This window comes from Ovis aries, chromosome 23, assembly GCF_016772045.2.
Source record: "Ovis aries strain OAR_USU_Benz2616 breed Rambouillet chromosome 23, ARS-UI_Ramb_v3.0, whole genome shotgun sequence".
Classification (NCBI taxonomy): domain Eukaryota; kingdom Metazoa; phylum Chordata; class Mammalia; order Artiodactyla; family Bovidae; genus Ovis; species Ovis aries.
In genome coordinates, this window is record NC_056076.1 from 37925323 (window position 1) to 37948779 (window position 23457).

The 23457-nt window shown below is 41.2% G+C and overlaps 1 long non-coding RNA gene across 1 annotated transcript in view; it reads right to left on the bottom strand.

Annotated features, from left to right (window-relative positions):
• Positions 1-9683: 9683 nt before the first annotated feature.
• Positions 9684-23457, bottom strand: part of LOC132658472 (uncharacterized) — a 53782-nt gene continuing 40008 nt past the window's right edge. Inside the window, exon 2 of the long non-coding RNA XR_009598152.1 lies at positions 9684-21892. This is a non-coding gene — a long non-coding RNA (uncharacterized LOC132658472). The remainder of the gene's footprint in view (positions 21893-23457) is intronic.

A 23457-nucleotide genomic window follows, 5' to 3' on the forward strand; every position in this document is an offset into this window, starting at 1 on the left:
AGCATCTAAGTGCAGAATCACAGGGCTTTGGGCAGGGAAGAAATGCGAATTATGTTTGAAAAACTCAGCCTGGCTTGTGTGTGTAGAATGGAGGGCAAGAGGAGCAGAAGGAAGGATTCCAGTTAAGAGGCTGTCATGATGGTCCAGGCGAGACAAGAGGGTGGCTTGAACTCTGCAGGTGGTCGAGGAGTTGGCTCTCCTTGTCTGACTTCTTCACTCCGGCCCTGCCTTGTCACCAGCTCTCTGACATCGTTTTAACTACATTTATTCTTTTGCTCTGCTTAAAGACAGATTTGAGAAGACCGGGAGAGTGAAAAAAGTTTTCAAGATTAAAAACAAAAACTATTTCCTGAGTGCCTTATGTTGACCTGACATATCCCAATCTGTTTCATCCATAGTGTCTATAAAGAGAGGAGTGGAATCTAGCACATTCTACATGGCACCGCAGCTAGGACTTTGTTCCTCTCTGGTTCAAGAAATATTAGTGATGATAGTGAAAACTCTCTTATAATATCTTTCCTGTTTTTGAGAACAACTCAGTGATGATCTCTGCAGTTGACAGTTGATGCCTTGGCCATCACAGTTGGGATGATTTTGTGTTTGTAATCAGATAGTTCAAACGATACTGAATGCTCTGTAACAGGCATGTTGCACTACCGGCCTTTGAGGCAGGTTTTTAAAAATTATTATTATCCTTATTCTGGGCTTCCCTGGTGGCTCAGACTGTAAAGAATCTGCTTGCAATGCAAAAGACTCAGATTCAGTTCCTGGGTTGGAAAAATCCCATGGAGAAGGGAATGATCAAGCACCCCAATATTCTGGTATTCTACAGATAAAACACCAAGGTGTAACTTTCCAAGGTTACGCAAATGGGAAGCACTGAGACCATAATTTGAGTCCAGTCAATCTAGCCCCAGAATCTGCCCTTCAGAAAAATAATTATTGAAGTAAACACCACTAGATTCTTAACCATCATAGAGGAATTTTAAGAGCTTTCATTATTGCATCGATCCTCAAAACTCTAGGAGGTGGATAAGGTAGGCATTGTTATCCCATTTTACAGATGAGAACACTGAGTTGTAGAAGTTACCCCACTTGCTCAACTTAATGTAAGTAGCGTCTGAGTAATGACTAACTTTTAAACTTTTTGAGTGAGGCAGGGTGCTTCTCATTAAACCTATAATTTCCTAATTCAATAATTAATACCTGTAGCCTAATCAAAATCTTTTTCTCATTTTAAAATATGTATATACTATATATCATATATATGGAAGTCATTAATATTTATAACATTGAAATTATGTGTAATTATACCTTTAATGGGGCTTCCCCGGTGGCTCAGTGATAAAGCATCCACCTGCAAAGCAGGAGATGCAGGATACATGGGTTTGATTCCGGGGCCAGGAAGATCCCCTGGAGGAGGAAATGGCAACCCACTTCAGTATTCTTGCCTGAAGAATCCCATGGAAAGAATCCCATGGACAGAGGGGCCTGGCGGTCTACAGTCCATAGGGTCACAAAGAGACGTGACTGAAGCAACTTAGCAAGCACGCATAAAAGATAAAAAAGCACATTCTTTGGAATATAAATATATGACTACTGAAAAATCTGGTGTGAATAGTATGTCATCTGGGAACTATGAGGATAAAAAAGTTTATCATATACTGAAATTTTGAGAAAATATTTCTTGGACAGGAAAATGTCGAAGACTACAAATTGCATGTGTTGATCGTTGTACATTGTAATCTCAGGTTAATCTTTTTTAGAGCAGGCAATATTGTCACATGCACTTTTAGGGACAATAACCAGAAAAGTCGCTAGATGGCACTAGTATTCTTAGTGCTGTAATAACCTGTTCTTTCACGAACTTGGGAGTGACAAAACATGAATAAAATACGTAGAGAGCATTAGTCCCAATAGTGCTGTAACTTTGTCAAAATCGTTTGACTCAAATGGGAAAGAATTGATGATAAAATCTATTGCAGTTCATACCATTTCATGAACCCCAAAATTCAGGGAGCAATCTCGGGGAGTCCTTTTTTACAAAGCAGCATTCCTGTGTTCATTCATTCACTTACAAATATTTATTGAGTGTTTAGAAAGTGACAGGATCTCAGTGAAGTTCTGGTTATTTTCACACTGAAGTAATGACTTTTGTTGAAAGTAACAGCGTGGACTTTGCACTAGTAAGAGCTGACTCCTCTACTTACTGGGTCATCTTGAGTGAAAGTGAAAGTGAAGTGTCTCAGTCATGTCCGTCTCTTTGCAACCCCATGGACTATATTGCCCACCAGGCGCCTCTGTCCATGGGATTTTCCAGGCAAGAGTACTGGAGTGGGTTGTCATTTCCTTCTCCAGGGGATCTTCCCAACCCAGGGATTGAACCCAGGTCTCCCACATTGCAGACAGGCGCTTTACTATCTGAGCCACCAGGGAAGCCCCAGTCATCTTGAGTAAAAGTAAATTATTATTATTATCCTTCCTATTTTTTGAGATGAGAAGACTAAAGCACAGAAACAGTGACTATGAAAATACTTCGTACAACCATGCTCTGTATGTGAATACTACTACTACCTCAAGAATATCAGGAACTATTTCTGGTAGAGTAACATTTACATAATAGAACATTAAGTTCAGTTCAGTCGCTCAGTCATGTCCGACTCTTTGTGACCCCACGGACTGCAGCACACCAGGCTTCCCTGTCCATCACCAACTCCCGGAGCTTACTGAAACTCATGTCCATTGAGTTGGTGATGCCATCCAACCATCTCATCCTCTCTTGTCCCTTTCTCCTCCCGCCTGCAGTCTTTCCCAACATCAATGAGTCAGTTCTTCGCATCAGGTGGCCAAAATATTGGAGCTTCAGCTTCAGCATCCAATACAATAAACCATACAATAAACGTGTATTAAGGTCTGCTTCATCACAAGTGACCATGAGACCGTTTCTTAGTGTAGTTGTTCCCCGCCTCAACATATGTCTTGGAAACATCATCAGAATCAAAATGAAGCAGACAGATCCGAAGTGTTTTGGCAGAAGGATACTGAAAGTATGTCTGGGGTATGTAAGAACCGGTGTGTTTATATATAAAACGTTGTTTCAATGCATCTTGCAGGAAGCCCACCTCATCTCTTACCAGCCCCACTTCTGCAGTTAGTTTTGCTCCCAGCGCACAGCACTTCCTTTCAGATGCTCATTCTGAATGAACATGATAAGAATGCTTATTTCCTCCTGGACGTTGCTAACTAGCACAGCAAAAATAAATCAGAATACTTTCTTCACATTTTGTAATAATAGAAGTATAAATGATGATGGCTTGTTTAGGAAGTTGCGCTCTTTGTACTTCCCTCAAGTTAGCTTTTTACATGTGATCTGTTTATTCAGTTCTTATTTATGGAAGTGGGTGTTACATACGAGTGTCATGGGTGATACAGAGATTCTGACTCTATCTGCACAAAATGTTATACTGTCCAGCCCTTTGGATGCAAGTATTAAAGGTTGGGTTTCTCCCTTTACTGGAGTTCCACACACAGCTGTGCTCTCTGTCTGTGCTGGTGCTATGGCAGCTGATTATCTAATAGCTCACTGAAGACGTTAAAGATGGTTTCTAGAAACTGCCTGCTCTGATGATGACACTCGGGTCTCATTGCTTGCCTTCCTGCCAGCCAATCACATAGCTAAGAACTCAAGCAAATACATGCCACAACAAACAAACAAACAAAAAAAACCCTTGATTTTAAAAAGTTGTTTTGAAAATACAAGATTTCCAGGGCTTCCCTGGTGGTACAATGGATGAGAATCTGCCTGTCAATGCAGGGGACATGAGTTCGATCGCTGGTCCTGGAAGATTCCACATGCCTTGGAGCAATTAAGCCTGCGTGCCGCACCAAGTAAAGATTCCATGTGCTGCAAACGAGACACAACACAGCCAAAGAAACAAATAAATATTAAAAAAAGAAGAAAAAGCCGTCTCAGGAAACAATCATGGTGGCAAATTTCAATCTGACTCTGAGAAACTTCCCAAGCAAGATAGATTTGTGTCTCCCTCTTGCTCTACCTTCACTTCAGGTCCTTTTTTTTTTTTAATGTTCAGTTCACTTCAGTTGTTGAGTCGTGTCTGACTCTTTGCGACCCCATGAATCCCAGCACACCAGGCCTCCCTGTCCATCACCAACTCCTGGAGCTCACTCAAACTCATGTCCATCAAGTCGGTGATGCCATCCAGCCATCTCATCCTGTCATCCCCTTCTCCTCCTGCCCCCAATCCCTCCCAGCATCAGGGTCTTTTCCAATGAGTCAACTCTTCACATGAGGTGGCCAAAGTACTGGAGTCTCAGCTTTAGCATCAGTCCTTCCAATGAACACCCAGGACCAATCTCCTTTAGAATGGACTGGTTGGATCTTCTTGCAGTCCAAGGGACTCTCAAGAGTCTTCTCCAACACCACAGTTCAAAAGCATCAATTCTTCAGTGCTCAGCTTCTTTCACAGTCCAACTCTCACAGCCATACATGACCACTGGAAAAACCATAGCCTTGACTAGACAGACCTTTGTTGGCAAAGTAATGTCTCTGCTTTTGAATATACTATCTAGGTTGGTCATAACTTTCCTTCCAAGGAGTAAGCGTCTTTTAATTTCATGGCTGCAATCACCATCAGCAGTGATTTTGGAGCCCCCAAAAATAAAGTCTGACCCTGTTTCCACTGTTTCCCCATTTCCCATGAAGTGATGGGACCAGATGCCATGATCTTCGTTTTCTGAATGTTTAGCTTTAAGCCAACTTTTTCACTCTCCTCTTTCACTTTCATCAAGAGGCTTTTAGTTCCTCTTCACTTTCTGCCATAAGGGTGGTGTCATCTGCATATCTGAGGTTATTTATGTTCTTAATGTTACATTTTTATTTATTTTTATTTATTTTTTGGCAGTGCCAAGAGTCATGAAGGACCTTAGTTCCCTGACTAGGGATGGAACTTCACCCCCTGCAGTGGAAGCATGGATTCTTAACCACTGAACCGCCAAGGAAATCCCCCCTCATTTCAGGTCTTAGTTCCAATTCGAAGTGTTTGCAGCAGTCTCTTTCTTGAACTATATCATATTTATGCAACTTTTTCCCCTACTTTGCATGTGAACCCAGCTATTTTCCCTGGGCAAATAGACAAAAGACAAAAAGAGTCTGCAGCCCCAACCTCTTTATAGAGCATCAACCCAACTAGAGCAAGGACCTTCCTTTATCTAACAGTTATGCAGAGCAGGCAGTCCTTGAACAGCTGTTGATGGGTTGATCCAAAGCAAATCCATTGTGTACTCCTCAGGGAGGGGAGGAAGGCAAGTCCGTTGCCAGCCCACCATGGGCATGATGGGAAGATAGACACATCCAAGCTGGCTCTTCAAGCCAACAAGATTGGCTGAGAACTGAGTGAATACAGTGAAATGGAAGGTACATGGATGCAATCAAATTATTACAAAGAAGAAACAGTCAAGGTCGCTTTAAAGACATGAAAAATAAGCATTTCTACGCCCTCCACAATCATGGGGATTGAACAGTTAGTATTCTTGCTCATCTTTTCTCTTCAGTGTAGATTTGTCTTTTTATGTGTATGGTTTTTGTTGTGATTTTCTTCATTTTTACCACCTTTGTTCCAGATGCCTGTCACCTTCAACATTTTGCTGCCTTGCTTGAATATTTCAAAACAATTTTGAAACTCCTCTGTGGCACATTTTTATTTGAAAAGAATGTTTGATTTAGAAAATACAAAGCCAGTGCCCTACTTTCTGTGCGTCAGGGCTAAACAGGAAGTAGGCAACAAAACAGGTTACCTCCCGACTAGTGAATGAGACACTGACCACAACCATTTGCTTAGCTGCCTTGCTAAGACTGGGAAAGTCCTTGGGCAAACAGAACAGGTTGGTCACACTGCCCTCAAGCCCACTATCAGAAAGACTCCCCTAGAATTCATGAAATAAGCTGAGATATAATTAAAATGCTTGAATCACAAGGTTTATTGAATAAATTTATTTGTTTAAAGTAGTTATTTATTTGTCTGTGCTGGGTCTTAGTTGTAGCACATGGGATCTACTTCCTGGACCAAGGATCGAACCCGGGGACCACTGCATTGGGTGGTCCATTAGGCACTGAACCACCAGGGAAGTCCATGAGTAAATTTAAAACAGACGGGAATAAACAGAGGGTAAGACAGACTTCCCTAGTGGTCCAGTGGTTAAGATTTCACTCACCCAGTTCAAGCACCCAGGTTCAATCCCTGGTCAGGGAACCAAGATCCCACATACCGCAACTAAGACCTAATGTGCCCAAAATAAATAAATAAATATTGATGAAGGATGCTGTCACCATGAGGATAGGCTGAAAATTGGGTGACCGAGCCACAGCTCATTTTCTCTCTGTCTCTCTCATCTTCATTTCCTGCTGCTGGTATGATCACAAGGTCCAGAGCTGAGGGTGAACAAGGGCACTTAGCCTCTGGAGAAGGAAATGGCAACCCACTCCAGCATTCTTGCCTGGGAAATCTCATGGACAGAGGAGCCTGGTGGGCTACTGTCCACAGGGTTGCAAAAGAGTTGGACACAACTTAACCACTAAACAACAACAAGGGGACTCAGTAGGCTGAAGTTATCTGGAGCCAGCACATGCTTTCTTTCCAAGAGATGGAAGGATGGGTATCCTGGCACAACTGAAACTCACCAATAACTTGCTGAGGAACGACGATTAATCTGTGAGTTCGGCAGAGGTCATGCAGCATAAAGATGATACATGATCTGTGCTGTATTCATATTGTAGGTTTGACTGGTTCTTTCATTCTTTCCTGTCCACAAGTAGCACTCTGGTTTGTTCCATTCTTTTTTGTCTATGTTTATCAGACATATGTGGCTTCCCTGGTGGCTCAGAAGGAAAGAATCTGGCTTCAATAAAGGAGACCTGGTTTTAATCCCTGGGTCTGGAAGATCCCCTGGAGAAGGGAATGGCAACCCACTCCAGTATTCTTGCCTGGAGAATCCCATGGACAGAGGAGCCTGGCGGGCTACGGGGTCACAAAGAGTCAGACCCAACTGAAGCGACTAACACTTTCACTTTCACTTCATCAAACATATGCTCTGTTTAACTTAACAGATTTCTGACTTAGCACATTTGCTATCTTTCCTCAACATGTTTTATGAGTTTCATCTGTTATTCTGCTTGTTTATATCACTAGTTATTTTCAGAAGAATTGAAGATTCTCAAATAATATGGCACAACCACATTATAGAAGTGACAGTAGCTCCCATTTAAAGTTTAGGACCGATATATACCAATTTGTTGTTGTTGCTGTTGCTGTTTAGTTAATAAGTCATGTCCTACTCTTTGCTACTCTGTGGACTAAACCCCACCAGGCTCCTCTGTGCGTTGCGTTTCCCAGGCAGGAATACTGGAACGGGTAGCCATTTCCTCCTCCAGGGATCTTCCCAACCCAGGGATCAAAACCATGTCTCCTGCATTGGCAGGTGGGTTCTTTACCACTGAATCACCAATGGTACTCAAGGAAAAATATGTTTTAGGGAAAGAAGGGAATAGATCCAGTAGTTGTAAAGTTCTAGGACATACCAACATGACATGGAAGATGGCCTAGATTAGGCAGAAGAGAAAAGCAGCAGCTACAAGACTTACTTGGGTAGAAGTAAGGGCCCTTGCACAGGGAACGAGGTAAGGGGAGGCTGGGTGATAAACGTAGGGCCAGAGGTTGTGAAGATCAGTTGCACACAGCCATTCTCAAAAGCCAGTCCAAAATCCCAGAAGCACACAGGACCTTGCTAAAAATATTTTCCCATTCTGACTCATCCAATCAGAATCCCTGGAGAAAGAGCCTTGGAATATGCTTGCCAGGCACCTCTGGAGACTCTGATGTAGAAGGGTCCAGAAACCACTGAACTATATCAGATAATACACTGGATATTTATTTTTTTAACCATCTTTCTTTCTTAACTATTTAGACATTTTTTAAATTTATTTTTACTGCGCTGGATCTTCATTGGTGCACGTGGGCTTTCTCTAGCTGCAATGAGCGGGGGCTACTCTCCTGCGTGGTTCTCGGGCTTCAGTTGTTGCAGAGCACAGACTCCAGGCACGGAAGTTTCAGGAGTTGCAGTACTTGGGCTCAACAGTTGTGGCATATGAGCTTAGTTGCTCTGCAGCACGTGGGATCTTCCCAGACCAGGGATCAAACCCATGTCCCCTGCATTGACAGGCAGTTTCTTATCCACTGTACTACCAGGGAAGTCCCTTAACCATCTTTCTTGCCACCAAGTGCTCATCAACTGACTGCTAGGTAGCCCAGGATAGAATATCACCTAGTACTTTCCTTTTTGGTGGGCATGTGGTCATCTGGACGTGTGCTATTTCATTTAATGGCTGAGCTATTAAAGCCCAGTAGTGAAGCACTCGGATGAATTTAACCTCTGGGGAAGAGTGTGGTGACACTATTCACATACCAATAATGTTGGATTTTCAGATTAATTAGATGACCATAGAGTTGCCAGGCTCCCAAGGAGTTGGACCTTGGACAAGAAAAATGGAAATAAAACTTGATGGTTATTTACAAGTTTCACTACTCTGTTTCCAGCCAGACCTCACCAAAAAGAGGAAAAAGTAAAGACAGAGGAAACTTCAGGCTCAATGATGAGAGCTTGCTGGGCCATCATGACCCTTGAGTTTGACCTTCCTGTCTCCATAGTCCAACTAACTGTCTCATGAAGCTCTAGTTGGCAGTAACTTGGCTTGGTTGTGAATGTTGTCCTTATATGGGCAAAGTCATTCAGAGGGCAAACGTGGACTTTCAAGGATCTGAGGGAACTGCCTTGTTAGAATGTTCCCATTATTTCCTCTTTTCATCTGTACATACCCAACCACACACCCTGCTTCATCTACTGCCACCAAGATTCCTATTCCTCTTTCCTTGGCCCGGACATTCGCCACTTCCTCCAGATCTTATTTGTTTCTTTGCTTTTATCACATCTGTCCCTCATCCTAGTTCAGCCTGCTTCTGATCATGTGTTTCTTGGCATTCCCAAGCATTTCCAGAAATGATGTAGTGTTTCTACTGCATTAGAACCTTGAGGTTACAGGAGGAATTGAATTGAGGATGTTGATATTTTTCCAACACAATTACTCTTCAGTTCATGGGTCCAGTAACACCAGTGAATTTTAAAAGGTGAACAAGTTTTACAGATGCTCTGAAAAGTACTGTTTCCCCCTTGGGCCCAAATGACGTTTAGTCAGAAATGGAAACACCAGCTTTGGTCAATATGCTAAGGTAATAACATGTAAGGAGGTGAGTTTGGTGCCACTTGTAAGTTATTCATCTTCCCACTTCCTTGCTGCTGCTGCTGCTGCTAAGTCACTTCAGTCCTGTCCGACTCTGTGCGACCCCACAGACGACAGCCCATGAGGCTCCCCCATCCCTGGGATTCTCCAGGTAAGAACACTGGAGTGGGTTGCCATTTCCTTCTCCAATGCGTGAAAGTGAAAGGTGAAAGTGAAGTCGCTCAGTCGTGTCTGACTCTTAGCGACCCCATGGACTGTGGCCCACCAGGCTCCTCCGTCCATGGGATTTTCCAGGCAAGAGTGTTGGAGTGGGATGCCATTGTCTTCTCCATCCCACTTCCTTACCTCCTGGGAAATCATAGAGTACATTCTGTTGCCAATTTGAAATGTTTTTTTAATTATTCACTCCATCCTTTTTCATTGGGTCACATATCAGGAGTGAGGGGAAGGACTCAAATCAGACTCCTTAGGCTTGACTCTTAAAAACGACGACTGTAGCATTTTCGACAAAATTGTAAACCTCTTTAAGCCTCATTTTTATCCTCTGTAAAATGGGGATAATATTAGTACTGACTTCATAGGGATGTTGTGATCACTGATTATTATAATCCATGGTAAGCACCTAACACAGTGTCTGGCTCATCATAAGTACTCAAGACACTTCAGTCACTAATATTTCTCCAAGTTTTGTTGATAAATATTCTGCCTCATAGCACAAAATTATCATGAATTATAAAGGAATTTTTGGTAAAAATGTGTTGTTATGAGTATGATCACTGTGATAAGACTAAAAAAAAAGAGAAGACTAAAAACAGAATCAATGAACTGAATTAAACTATTCATGACTTTTGATATAATTTAGTCCAATATGTTCCTTATTTATGACTCTCATAGCCTTTTGAACACAGGCTGCCATCATAGGTTGATCTTGCAGTGACTGCCCGGTGCCAAAAAACAGACTAAGTCATAATTATCCTGACAAAAGTTGCCACCTATGATCATGACAAAAGAATTTCGTAAGGTCTGCTAATTTTAATCTTCTACTTTTAAAAAGGTGTCACAACAGCAAGTATTTGTTTGATACAAAACATCAAACTCGGATCCTATGTATACCAAATCATTCAGTGAGGAAAATGTCTTAACTTTAATAAAATGCACATGATAAAAGATTCAGAGTAAATAAGGATGTAAAAGCAGAAGGAAAATTTCCCTGCCGCCGCCCGCCTCCTTTCCACTCCCAGAGGGAGTTAAGGCTGACAATTATTTGTTTATCTTTCCGAACATGTTTTGTAACTTGTATTCTGGTATATATTCCGGAAGCTCTGTAGTTCAGCTCGGCCTCAGTGTTCTGCCAAATTCTGCTGTTTGGCTTTATCTTTGGCCTGTGGAAGATTGAAGGGTAAAATGCCAACTTACTGTCGACCCTGGCATGCTTGGTCTTCTGCTTGCACAATTATCAGCTACATCGGGGGGTCTGCAATTTCCTACTTTGAAGCCAAGTCTAGCTTCTTTTCTGTTTTTGTAAAGTTTTTTGTAAATAAAGTTTTGTAAATAAAGTATTATTGCAACCCATGACACTCATTTGTTCAGGTAATTATCTATAGCTACTTTCAAACTAGGAGGCATAGTTGAGTAGTTGCAACAGAAACTGGCCTGAGAAGCCTAAAATACTTCCTGTCTGGCCTTTTATGGAAAATGTTTGCCATCTCTGATTCAACTATCACCATAGCTAATCAGCATAAGACCATCTATCCACACAAGGTGAGTCTTTTTTAAAACTAATTAATTAATTAATTTTGCTGTGCCGAGTCTTAGTTGTGGCACATGAACTGTTAGTGGGAGCATGTGGGATCTAGTTCCCTGACGAGGGATCAAACCTGGGGCCCTTGCATCGGCTGCTCAGTCTTAGCCACTGGACCACCAGGGAAGCCCCTTGACACAAGTCATTGATTGGCATCATATGAACAATCACTTTTAAACATAGGAGTCATCTTAGATGTAATTTATTATTTTTGTTTGCTTATTTCTTTTCTTTTCTTTTTGGATGTAATTTAGAGAGAACTATCACCCCAAGTGTTTTATGTAGAAATTCTTTCAGTTAAAGTTTATATTTGTCATTGCAAAAGAAAAATGTTGAAATAACTCGTGTACAAGCTGTTAGGATTGTGAATAAAAGCCATCATTTAGAATTTCAAATAGTTAAGTAAATGAAGCAATAGATCATCAGTGCAAATATTAAGACTGAGTTTGATAACTTTAGGAAAGATTAAAAAGTCCTTTAATTGTTTATTTAAAAACTAAGTATTAACACAAGGGCACCAATGGAGATTAGAGAGAATTAAAATTCCAGGAACTGTAAAGTTGTTTCCTACAGCTCAAACAGTAAAGAGACTTCTGTGTATCTCAAACGGTAAAGAATCTGCCTACAGTGAGGGAGACCAGGATTTAATCCCTGGGTCAAGAAGATCCTCTGGAGAAGAGAATGGCAATTCACTCCAGTATTCTTGCCTGGAGAATCCCATAGACAGAGGAGCCTGGCGGGCTATGGTCCGTGGGATTGCAAAAAGTTGGACATGACTGAGCAACTAACACACTAACACAGCTAGAGTCTAGAGTGAATGAGCAAAATATCCTTTAAGAATTTTAATTATTTGTCATTTAATTCCAACTGGGCCATGATCATTTCAAGGAAAAAAAAAATTGTTTAGGAATTCCTTCACATCTTCTCAAAATGAATCAAACGCACAACGTCAGCTTTGTTATCAGTTTAGACTTTCCAGAGAAGGAAAACTCCAGGACTTCCCTGCTGGTCCAGTGGTTGAGAATCTGCTGGCCAGTGCAGGGGACATAGTTCCACCCCTGGTCTGGGAACATCCCGCTTGCTGTGGGGCAACTAAGCCAGTGAGCCACCAGTACTGAAGTTTGAGAGCTCTAGGGCCTGTGCCGAAACAAAAGAAACCACCACGGTAAGAAGCCCATGCACCGCGGTGAAGAGTAGCCCCCGCTCGCCACAACTGGAGAAAGCCCACGTGTGACAGTGAAGACCCAGTGCAGCTATAAATAAATAAAAAACTTTTTTAAAGAAGAAAAACTCCCAAATCACATACAACAACATATATACACACATAAGAAAGAGTGCATAGAAGTACACTTTTGGTGTACAGAAATACACTGTATAGAAGTACAGAGAAAAAGGAGCGGCCGCCCACTTTGTTCTCATACTTCTAACTTCAAAAGGGCGGGCTCCACGGATGAACCCCGAGACCATTATGCTCAGAGAAGTAAGCCAGCCATAAAAGGACCAATACTGTAGTGTTTCATTTATATGAAGTCCCTAGAGTAGACAAATTCATACAAATAGGAAGGAGAATGGTGGTTGCCAGGAGCTGCGGAGAAAGAGGATTGGGATGTTAGTGTTTAATAGGTACCGAATCTCAGTTTTACAAGACGATAAAAGTTCTGGAGATGGATGGGGGTGATGGCTGCGCAACGATATGAATGTTCTTAAGGCCACTGAACTGTATACTTACACAAAGGCTAAGCTAGTAAAGTTTAGGTTATGCGTATTTTATAAAGAGCCTATGAGACTACTTTGAGAAGACAAGCCTGTATAGCTCTGAGTCTACTGCATCAAAAAAATTAAACCGAGCTTCTTGAAATAATTCCTATTCATTGCCAGCCATTTTCAATAACTGAAATAAAAAAAATTTGGAGAGTTGACCAATCTATAAATCCTAGGTACAAAGTTCCTTCTAGAAAACATGTTTTTAAGAAATGACTTCCTGAATTGTATTCTGCTCCAATGAAAGAAAGGAAGGAAGGGAAGGAGGGAGGAAAGGAGTTCGCAGAATAAGAACAAAATTTGGGGCCCTTCCTTTTCCTCTGTATTGCTATACTCTCTCTCATATCTCTATCTGTCTATATATATATATATATATATATGTAGAGAGAGAGAGAGAAACACATGTATCAGTTCAGTTCAGCTTAGTCGCTCAGTCGTGTCCAACTCTTTCCGACCCCATGCACTGCAGCACGCCAGGCTTCTCTGTCCATCACCAACTCCCAGAGCTTGTTCAAACTCATGTCCATAGAGTCGGTGATGCCATCCAACCATCTCATCCTCTGTCATCCCCTTCTCCTCTTGCCTTCAATCTTTCCCAGCATCAGGGTCTTTTTAAATGAGTCAGCTTTTCACATCAGGTGACCAAAGTATTAGTGCTTCAGCTTCAACATCAGTCCTTCCAATGAATATTCAGGACTGATTTCCTTTAGGATTGACTGTTTTGATCTCCTTGCAGTCCAAGAGACTCTCAAGAGTCTTCTCCAACTCCACAACTCAAAAGCATCAATTCTTCGGTGCTCAGCTTTCTTTGTAGTCGAACTCTCACATCCATACAGGACTACTGGAAAAACCATAGCTTTGACTAGATAGACCTTTGTTGGCAAAGTAATACCTCTGCTTTTTAATATGCTGTCTGGGTTGGTCATAGCTTTTCTTTCAAGGAGCAAGCATCTTTTAATTTCATGGCTGCAGTCACCATCTGCAGTGATTTTGGTGCCCCCCAAAATAAAATCTCTCACTGTTTCCACTGTTTCCCCATCTATTTACCATGAAGTGATGGGGCCAGATGCCATGATCTCCGTTTTCTGAATGTTGAGTTTTAAGCCAATTTTTTCACTCTTCTCTTTCACTTTCATCAAGAGGCTCTTTAGTTCTTCTTCAATTTCTGCCATAAGGGTGGTGACATCTACCATCTGTTTGGAAGTTGTCAAACAGGAGATGGCAAGAGTGAATACTGACATTTTAGGAATCAGTGAACTAAAATTGACTCAAATCAACAAATTTAACTCAGATGACCATTGAATTTACTAGTATGGGCAAGAATCCCTTAGAAGAAATGGAGTAGCCCTCAATAGTCAACAAAAGAGTCCAAAATGCAGTTATTGGGTGCAGTCTCACAAACGACAGAATGATCTCTGTTCGTTTCCAAGGCAAACCATTCTATCACAGTAATCCAAGTCTATGTCCCAATCAGTAATGCTGAAGAAGCTGAAGTTGAAAAGTTCTATGAAGACCTTCAGGACCTTCTAGAACTAACACCCAAAACAGATGTCCTTTTCATTACAGGGGACTGGAATGCAAAGGTAGGAAGTCAAGAGATACCTGGAGTAACCGGCAAATTTGGCCTTGGAGTACAGAATGAAGCAGGGCAAAGGCTAACAAAGTTTTGCCAAGAGAACGCACTGGTCATAGCAAACACCTTCTTGCAACAACACAAGAGAAGACTCAACACATGGACATCACCAGATAGTGAATACTGAAATCAGACTGATTATATTCTTTGCAGCCAAAGATGGAGAAGCTCTATACAGTCAGCAAAAACAAGACCAGGAGCTGACTGTGGCTCAGAACATGAACTCCTTACTGCCAAAATTGAAGAAAGTATGGAAAACCATTAGACCATTCATATGACCTAAATCAAATCCCTTACCATTATACAGTGGAAGTGACAAATAGATTCAAGGAATTAAATCTGATAGACAGAGATACATATATATATATATACACATACATATAAGGAGGGATAGAGGAAGCAAGAAAGGAAGGAGAGAAGGATGAAAGGAAGGAAAAAAAGATGTTACAGATGCCAATGGGAATTCCCTGGTGATTCAGAGGTTAGGATTAGGATTCCAAGTTCTCACTGCTGAGGGCCTGGGTTCAATCCCTAGTCAGGGAACTAAGATACCACAGCTGCACAGTAAAAAAAGAAAAAAAGAAAAAAAAAAAGCCACACTGGTTGAAAATCAGCCACACTGATTTTCCTGTTGAAAATGTGCGATACTGTGACACAGATCTGCTCGCCTGCTGACCCTGCTGTGGACCCAGTTCCTGCACCATGAGGGTAGCCTTTAAAGATATGACTAGTACATTTGTAACAATACTGGAAGTTAAGAATAAGTCTGGAACGAAGTTCATTCTCGGTTTCAACTGAATATTGATTTTTAACTGCCAGCATTTTAGAATTCAGCCAAATTATGAATTTGATGTTGAAGCATATATAGAATCATGTGTATTTTTAAAATGTACATGAATGAGACCAAAGTATTCATATTATATTTATTTTTTAGTGAGTCATATATCTTGGCTATCCCTCCATATCAGGATATACTATTCAGAGGTATTTATCCAAGAGAGATAAATCCTGTGTCCACATCAGACTTCAACACCGATGTTCACAGCTTCACTCGCAGTAGCTTCAAGCTAGAAACACCATCCAGTGACTAGCAACAGGTAAATGGCTAAATGACGTGTATAGCATTAGTACAATGGAATACAAATCAACAATTTAAAAAAAAATGAACTCTTGATACAAACATAGATAAATCTGAGAATATTCATGTTGAATTAAAGAAGCCAGACAACCAAGGATATCTACAATACTGTATAACTCCATTTATATAAAATTATAAAAATGCAAACCAACCTATAGGAATAAAAAACAAAATGCTGGTGGCCTGGGAACTGGGAATGACGAAGAATAAGAAGGGGAGAAATCACAGAGACACAAAATAAATGAAATTTTTATCAATTAAAAATAAAAATAAATAAAATTTAAAATAGATAGAAATCTGTTGATGATATTCACTCCTTCACTGCTCACACCTGTGCCTGTGTGCACGACTCTTTTGTGACCCCATGGGCTGTAGCCTACCAAGCTCCTCTGTCCGTGGGATTCCCCAGGCAAGAATACTGGAGTGGGTTGCCATTTCCTTCTCCAGGAGTTCTTCCCTATCTAGAGATTGAACCCATGTCTCCTAGATTGGCAGGTGGATTCTTTACCAACTGCGCCACCTTTTCGGTAATGTGTGTGGCAAATATTTCCTTAATTTTGTTGCTTGTTTTTTTAAAAACTATTTTATGTGATATTTAGCCACACAGAAACCTTACATTTTTATCAAATTAAATGTGTATCTTTTTTTGGTTTTGGCTTGTGCTCCTGTGCTCTGCTCAGAAATAAGCCCAACTTCAAAATTATATATTTATAATTCTCATGTTTTATTCTAGCATTTTTATTGTTTTATATTCTATATGAAATTCTGTCATGAATTTATTTTGGAATAAGGCAAAAATTGAAACAATTTTCCCCCCTAAATAGTTGAATCAGCACCATTTATTGAATAATCACAAGCCCCCACTCTTGATTTTTATCATCTCAAAATATTTTATATTTTTAAGGGGAGGAGTAGTGGTGGGGGGTCAGAGGAGCTTCACCTGGGGCCTCAGATTCAGGTTGGTGTCACTGGGGGTGGCTTTTTATTTTTGCTGTCCTTGGGTTAAAACTCCTGCACCAAACTTCATCAGACTTTACTGGCAGAGTACATTTACTTTTGGATTCTAGCTGCTCTCCAAGTAAGAGTAGAGCCATGAAGGCTTTGCTTCCGACCCAGGAAAAATGTAGACGTGTGTTTGCCTCTCTTCCTCTCTACTGCATCTGCCCATCACCTCTTCCTGGCAGCCACATCTCACCCCTACTCATTCAGGAACAAAAAGATAAGTGAAACTCGTGGGTAGGGAAAACCTGCAGTGGGGAAGATGGAGCTTCAAATACAGCTTCTATGTCTTTATTCTTTTTTTGTTCACTTTGTTTAATTTGAGGGGAGATTCTGGGATCTAGCTTCACAAGCTGTCCATTGTATCCTGTTAGTCATGTCTGACTAACAGACATGAGTGACACTGTATCACTCAGTCATGTCTGACTGCATCCCCATGGACTGTAGCCCTCCAGGCTCCACTGTCCATGGGATTTCCCAGGCAAGGATACCGGAGTGGGTTGCTATTCCCTTCTCCAGGGGATCCTCCCGACCCAGTGTTCCAACCAGGGTCTCCTGCACTGCAGGTGGATTCTTTACCATCTGAGCCACCAGGGAAGTCCCTCAAATATCCCTAGATGGAAACAAAAGATGTCATTGCAAATTGGATGGATAAATTTATCAGAATAAGAAAAACTGACTTCTTTCTGGCTCCCATGTCCCCCTCCTAGAAGCCCTGGCCATCCAGGTAGACCTGTCATGACCCTTACTTGTCTGAAGATATACAATTATATTTTTCTTAGGAAAGCAATTACTGGGTCATTTATAAAATTAAAATTTTACCACATGTAATAACACCCTCAACCCTCATGCTGTTGGGTGTTTTTCAGCTCCAAACTCTGTCAGTTATGGTGATCCATCATTATTTTAACTCAATGAAGACATTTATGACACTTAAAAATAGACCTTCAGGGAGGCTTTAGAAACTATCTTGCTGATGGATTTTACTGCGTGATCCTCATCTCTTATATTTTCCTCCTTAGACAGCCATCTCCTAAAAAATCAGACTGGCTTGTAATGACAGTCTGGCTCATTTCAAAGCCCCGATTACAGTGATGAATATCGGCAAATATAATAATTATAACTAACGTTTATTGAGCCCTAACTAATAATAACCCCTTGCTTAAACATAGCTTAGTGCTAGAACTAGAGTTACTTATTTCAAAATTAGACTTCTCCACTTTAGCATAAAATTTCCTTCCTTTGCCCTCCTGTTTTTAATGGGACACATATTCCACTCCCTATATCAGTGGTCCCCAACCTTCTGGGGAAGACTCCTGAGAGTCCCTTGGACTGCAAGGAGATCCAACCAGTCCATTCTGAAGGAGATCAGCCCTGGGATTTCTTTGAAAGGAATGATGCTAAAGCTGAAACTCTAGTACTTTGGCCACCTCATGCGAAGAGTTGACTCATTGGAAAAGACTCTGATGCTGGGAGGGATTGGGGGCAGGAGGAGAAGGGGACGACCGAGGATGAGACGGCTGGATGGTATCATTGACTCGATGGACGTGAGTCTGAGTGAACTCCGGGAGTTGGTGATGGACAGGAAGGCCTGGCGTGCTGCAATTCACGGGGTCGCAAAGAGTCAGACATGACTGAGCGACTGAACTGAACTGAACTGAACTGAACAACCTTCTGGGTACCAGGGACTGGTTTCGTGGAAGACAATTTTTCTGTGGATGGGGGGAGGGTATGGTTTTGGGTTGAATCAAGCCTATTATGTTTACTGTGCAGTCTGTTTCTATTTGTCTTTGTTTGTCTTGTCTTTATTTCCATTCTTATTGTATCAGTTCCACATCAGATCAACAGGCATTAGGTCCCAGAGCTTGGGGACCTCTGCCGTAAATAATAATACTGACCTCAGTGTCCAAAGAGTAGCATGTATTGTGTCCTCACTTTCTTGCCCGCAATCCTGAGAGATACACAAAACATACAGTTTCTGTTGTGTCTTTCTTTCTCTTACCTCCACTATGCTTTGGGTCAGTCACTCAGGTGTGGTTGGTGACTGTGGTGATTTGATTTTTCATGGACATAATTCAGTAGCTTTGCTTTCTGGGGGTATGAGTGGGGCTGTCACTTTCTATCCATCTTTTGGATGGGTAGAGAAAGGAAGAGCTTTTCCTTTCCTTTCATCCCCTCCTTTATCTAGAGAATGTAAATTCAGGGAAAGCGTCAGTTGCTCAGTCATGTCCGACTCTTTGCAACCCCAATGGATTGTAGCCCACCGGGCTCCTCTGTCCATAGGGTTTTCCAGGCAAGAATACTGGGCCGGTTGTCATTCCCTCCTCTAGGGGATCTTCCTGACCCAAGGATCGAACCTGAGTCTCCTGTGTCTCCGGCACTGCAGGCAGATTCTTTACCCACTGGTGATTCTGATTTTCACTTGAATACTCATCCCAATCATAAGAGATGAGTTGAAGTCTTCCTTTTGTTTCAAGCTCAGAAATCCCAATTTTGAGCTGTGGAAATTGAATACAGTCAGAAATTGAGCAAACTGAATTTGAATCAGAAATCGAGGAAGAAGAGCTAGAATTAGCTTGAGCCTTGAAATGGGCAATCTTTATCTGGGGAGACATCACACCCCTGTGAGAACAGAAGCAGCAGGGTGACTCTGCTTCCCGTTGCAAGCCAGCCCTGGCATCTTGGAGACTCACTATGAAAACGTGACTTTTCAGCGTTTGCCTATTATTCCTAATACTCATTTTGAGAGCAAAACATCATTTTGTGTCAGCCTGAGATTTTCTCTCTAATCTGAGTATTCTGATTTTCTTTCACCACTCCTGGAATGCTTGTATTTGTTGTTAAGCGATGAAAAAAAAAAAAAAAATTGTAAAGAGTAGTTTAAAGGGTGTAGTGCAGTGGGGAAATTATAGATTTTAAATAAATAACAATTGTCATTTTTGCATCAACCTTATAGACTTTTGGTATTACAGTTTTACACCAGATCAATGGTGAGCTTGATCTTTACCGTTCACTTCAAGACTGCAGGAAGTTTCTATTCAATCGTTTCTTTAGCTTTCCTATTCAAGTCCCAGCTCTCTGAACCTAAGTGGCTGGGGACAGGGTCACTGTCTGCAGGAGGCACAGCTGTCTCCATTGCCATCTCCAGCCTCCTTAGCTTCCTTTGGCAAGTTAGAGTTTTCTCCATCCCCACAGCCCTACACCCCAAGAAGAGATCTACTCAAGGTAGGCTGAATCACATGAGGTCAGCTGATAGCCAACTGAAAACAACATCAAAACTCTGGGCCTGGCTGTATGCTACTGAGAACTCCCTCAATCCATTAGAATCCCATACCAGGCATTCCCTTTGGAATACAGTTCATTTCCAACATGCTTTAAGTTGGTGCTTTGGGGTTCCAGAGTAATTACCCCCATACTTCAAACAAAGTCCATTTCAAGATCTCCTTTTCCCCTAACTCCCTAAGCTCTACAATCATACTGCATTATACTGCACTTATTCTTTAGTGTTAAGAAAAATAATGTTTCAATATGTGTGTTCTTAGATGGTACACACTATAGGTGGGCTTCCCCGGTGGCGCTAATGATACAGAACCTGCCTGCCAGGGCAGGAGACATAAGAGACACAGATTTCATCCCTGGGTCGGGAAGATCCCCTGAAGGGGGACTTGGCAACACACTCCAGTGTTCTCACCTGGAGAATCCCATGGATAGAAGAGCCTGAGGGGCTATAGTCCATGGAGTCGCAAAGAGCTGGACACAACTGAAGCAACTTGGCATGCATGTACATGTTATATGCCCATTTTGGTGACTATGTAGAAGTAGGTATTGATTTCAAGTAAAAGCAGCGAGAAATAGCAGCAGGTTTGGAAAGTAGACCTTGAGACTTATAAAAAAATCTATGTCCCTCTATAATGCTTTTCCTCCTTCCGTGTAGTCTTCTCTGATCTCTAGAGCATGCTGAAAGTTCAAACACAAATAAACTACAAAAAGAGAAGCCAAGAAAAATTCTTTTAGAAGACATGTATTAAATGAAAGCTCTTTCACATCGTAATTTATAAAAGAACACAGTGAACAAGGAAGATAAGTTAAAAGATAATAAGGGGATTTTTGCAAAACGGAATAGTTTAGAGCACTCTCGACCCCTCATTCTTATCCAGCCCATCCCCCCATATCATCAACTGCCTTTTTTTTTTTTAAATAATGAAGACTTGAAAACTAATCTTCAGTATTAGAAGGCCAGAATAATTATCTTTGTGAAATATTGATGGAATTGGCACAGGGGAACCTGCTGGGTGCTTGAGCTGAATGGTGCCTACAGAGTGTGTGTGTGTATGAAAATTCATCAAGCCAAGCATTTATGACTTGAGCCCATTACTAAATGTAAGTTATACCTCCATAAAAAGTAATTTTAAAATCTGTGATACTTTGACCTAACCTAAATTATTAATAGGTCCGAGGACCCCTGCCTGATGATTCACAGGTGTGTCTGGTGGGCAAGACAGGGACCCACATCCTAATTGCACACTGCAAGAATATCCAGGTGCCGGAGAATCAGGTGGGTACCTAGCTATCAGCAATGACCTCACTTTGGAGGGGACTGTCTGTTTCAATGCACTTAAGCCACTTCCAAATGATTACGTGAAAAGCATTTTAATAACTATGAGGTCATTAATTCATATATGGGAAGTATGTTTTTCTGGTAAAGAATCTGCCTACAATGCAGGAGACCCTGGTTCATATTCCTGGGTCGGGAAGATCCACTGGAGAAGGGATAGGCTACCCACTCCAGTATTCTTGGGCTTCCCTGGTGGCTCAGATGTTAAAGAATCCGTCGGCAATGCAGGAGACCTGGTTCAATCCCTGAGTTGGGAAGATCCCCTGGAGAAAGGAAAAGCTACCCACTCCAGTATTTTGGCCTGGAGAATTCCACGGACTCTATTACCAATGGGGTCGCAAAGAGTTGGACATGACTGAGCGACTTTCACTCACTCACAGCATCTCACTCACATGGTTTTCGGGAAGTCATTATTAAACATGAAGTCTAGATTAATTGAATTTTCAGGGTGCATTTGGAGCAATTTCCTGAAGACATCAAAGTAGCACAGTGCGGCTGTCAGTCACTTGACCAGGGAACTTGACTTCTCCCGGTGCTGTCACCAGCTTGCTCAGTCACGGTCACCCGAACTCGCAGCTTCTGGCCCTCAATTTTTCTCCGTATGAAAGGGGGATCACAACTCTGAAATTATAAGACTACACAGTTTGGAACTTTATAAATGCTCTGAGTGACTGTAATGGACAGGAATACCTAAGGGAAAGGCGATTCAAAAAAAAAGACATGGTTTTAAAAAAAAGAAAACTTTAAACAGCACAGAAAGATATAAAATCTCCCTTTCTACCAATTTCTAGTCCCCCAGATAATACTGACCAACTATGCTATATATAATATAGTATAATTACCTATCCTCCAAGAACTTTTGTGCAAATATCAATGTACGTATATGTAGATCTTAAAATATTTACACAAATGGCATACTAACTACTGTCTATATTTTGCTCTTGTTTTCCACTTAATAATACATCTTACAGATCTTTAACATGAAAGATACAAATTTACCTCATTCCTTTTAACGGCTGCATATTATTTCATTGTTGTTGTTGAGTTGCTAGGTCGTGTCTGACTCTTTTCGACCCCACAGACTGCAGCATGCCAAGCTTGCCTGTCCTTCATTATCTTCTGGAGTTTACCCAAATTCATGTCCATTGAGTTGGTGATGTTATCTAATCATCTCATCCTCTGCTGCCCTCTTCTTCTTTTGCCTTTAATCCTTCCCAGCATCAGGGTCTCTTCCAATGAAGCCCCATATTTCACTGTGCATCATGATTTATTTAATCAGTCTCCTACTTACACATTTCTGGGTTATTGCCAAAATTTTGTAATTACAGTTTTTTTGTCATTACAACTTATGCTGTAATGAGCACCTCTTTATGCATACAAAGAAGCACACTTTGGCAAATATATCCCATAAGGTAAATTTCCAGTAGTAGAATTATCAAATCAAATGATAAGTGCATTTTAAATTTTGGTAGACTCTGAAATTACTCTTCCTAAAGGTTTACAAATTGATCTTCCAACCAGCACTGCATTCGAGTGGCGCCTACTTCCTCCTACCCTTGCTAACACTGGGCATTACCAACCTTTTACATCTTTGTCAGTTGTATTAATACATAAAAATAAGGTGAGGGGTAGATTTGAAGGTCAGAATTAAATTCTGGAAAATTATCGATCTTAATGTATTTCCTTGTATTTGGCTCAACAGAAAGTTTCCTTTCATCTTTAAGTGTTTGATGTTTTGTATCTATCAGCCTGTAGATTTAATTCTATGATAACCTTGGAAGTTTAACAATTAACCAGATTTACTTATGCTACTAAGGACCATCAAGACCCACCGTCCGTTGGTAATGGGTTTCAGGCCCTTACTTAATTTCAGAAAATTTGCCCTAATGGGTACATTTTCTGCAATTTAACCAGTATAGATGAAGACACAATGAATATCTCACTAGCTACATTGTGTCCTGAGACTTGAACATGGTGTGATAGGGCAGTTCCCAGAAAACCCAGGTTACATGAAAAAAACAGATTATGCTTTGTAAAATATCTACCATTTTTTCAGGTTGACTCATTGTAGAGTTTTTCTCTGACCTAGTAGAATTCATCCTTACTAATCCTTCAAGAAGGGCAGACTGTAATATTTTGTCTCAATATCACTTTAGGCAGAAATATAATTGTTGAATATCAAAGCTTCCCAGATTTCTTT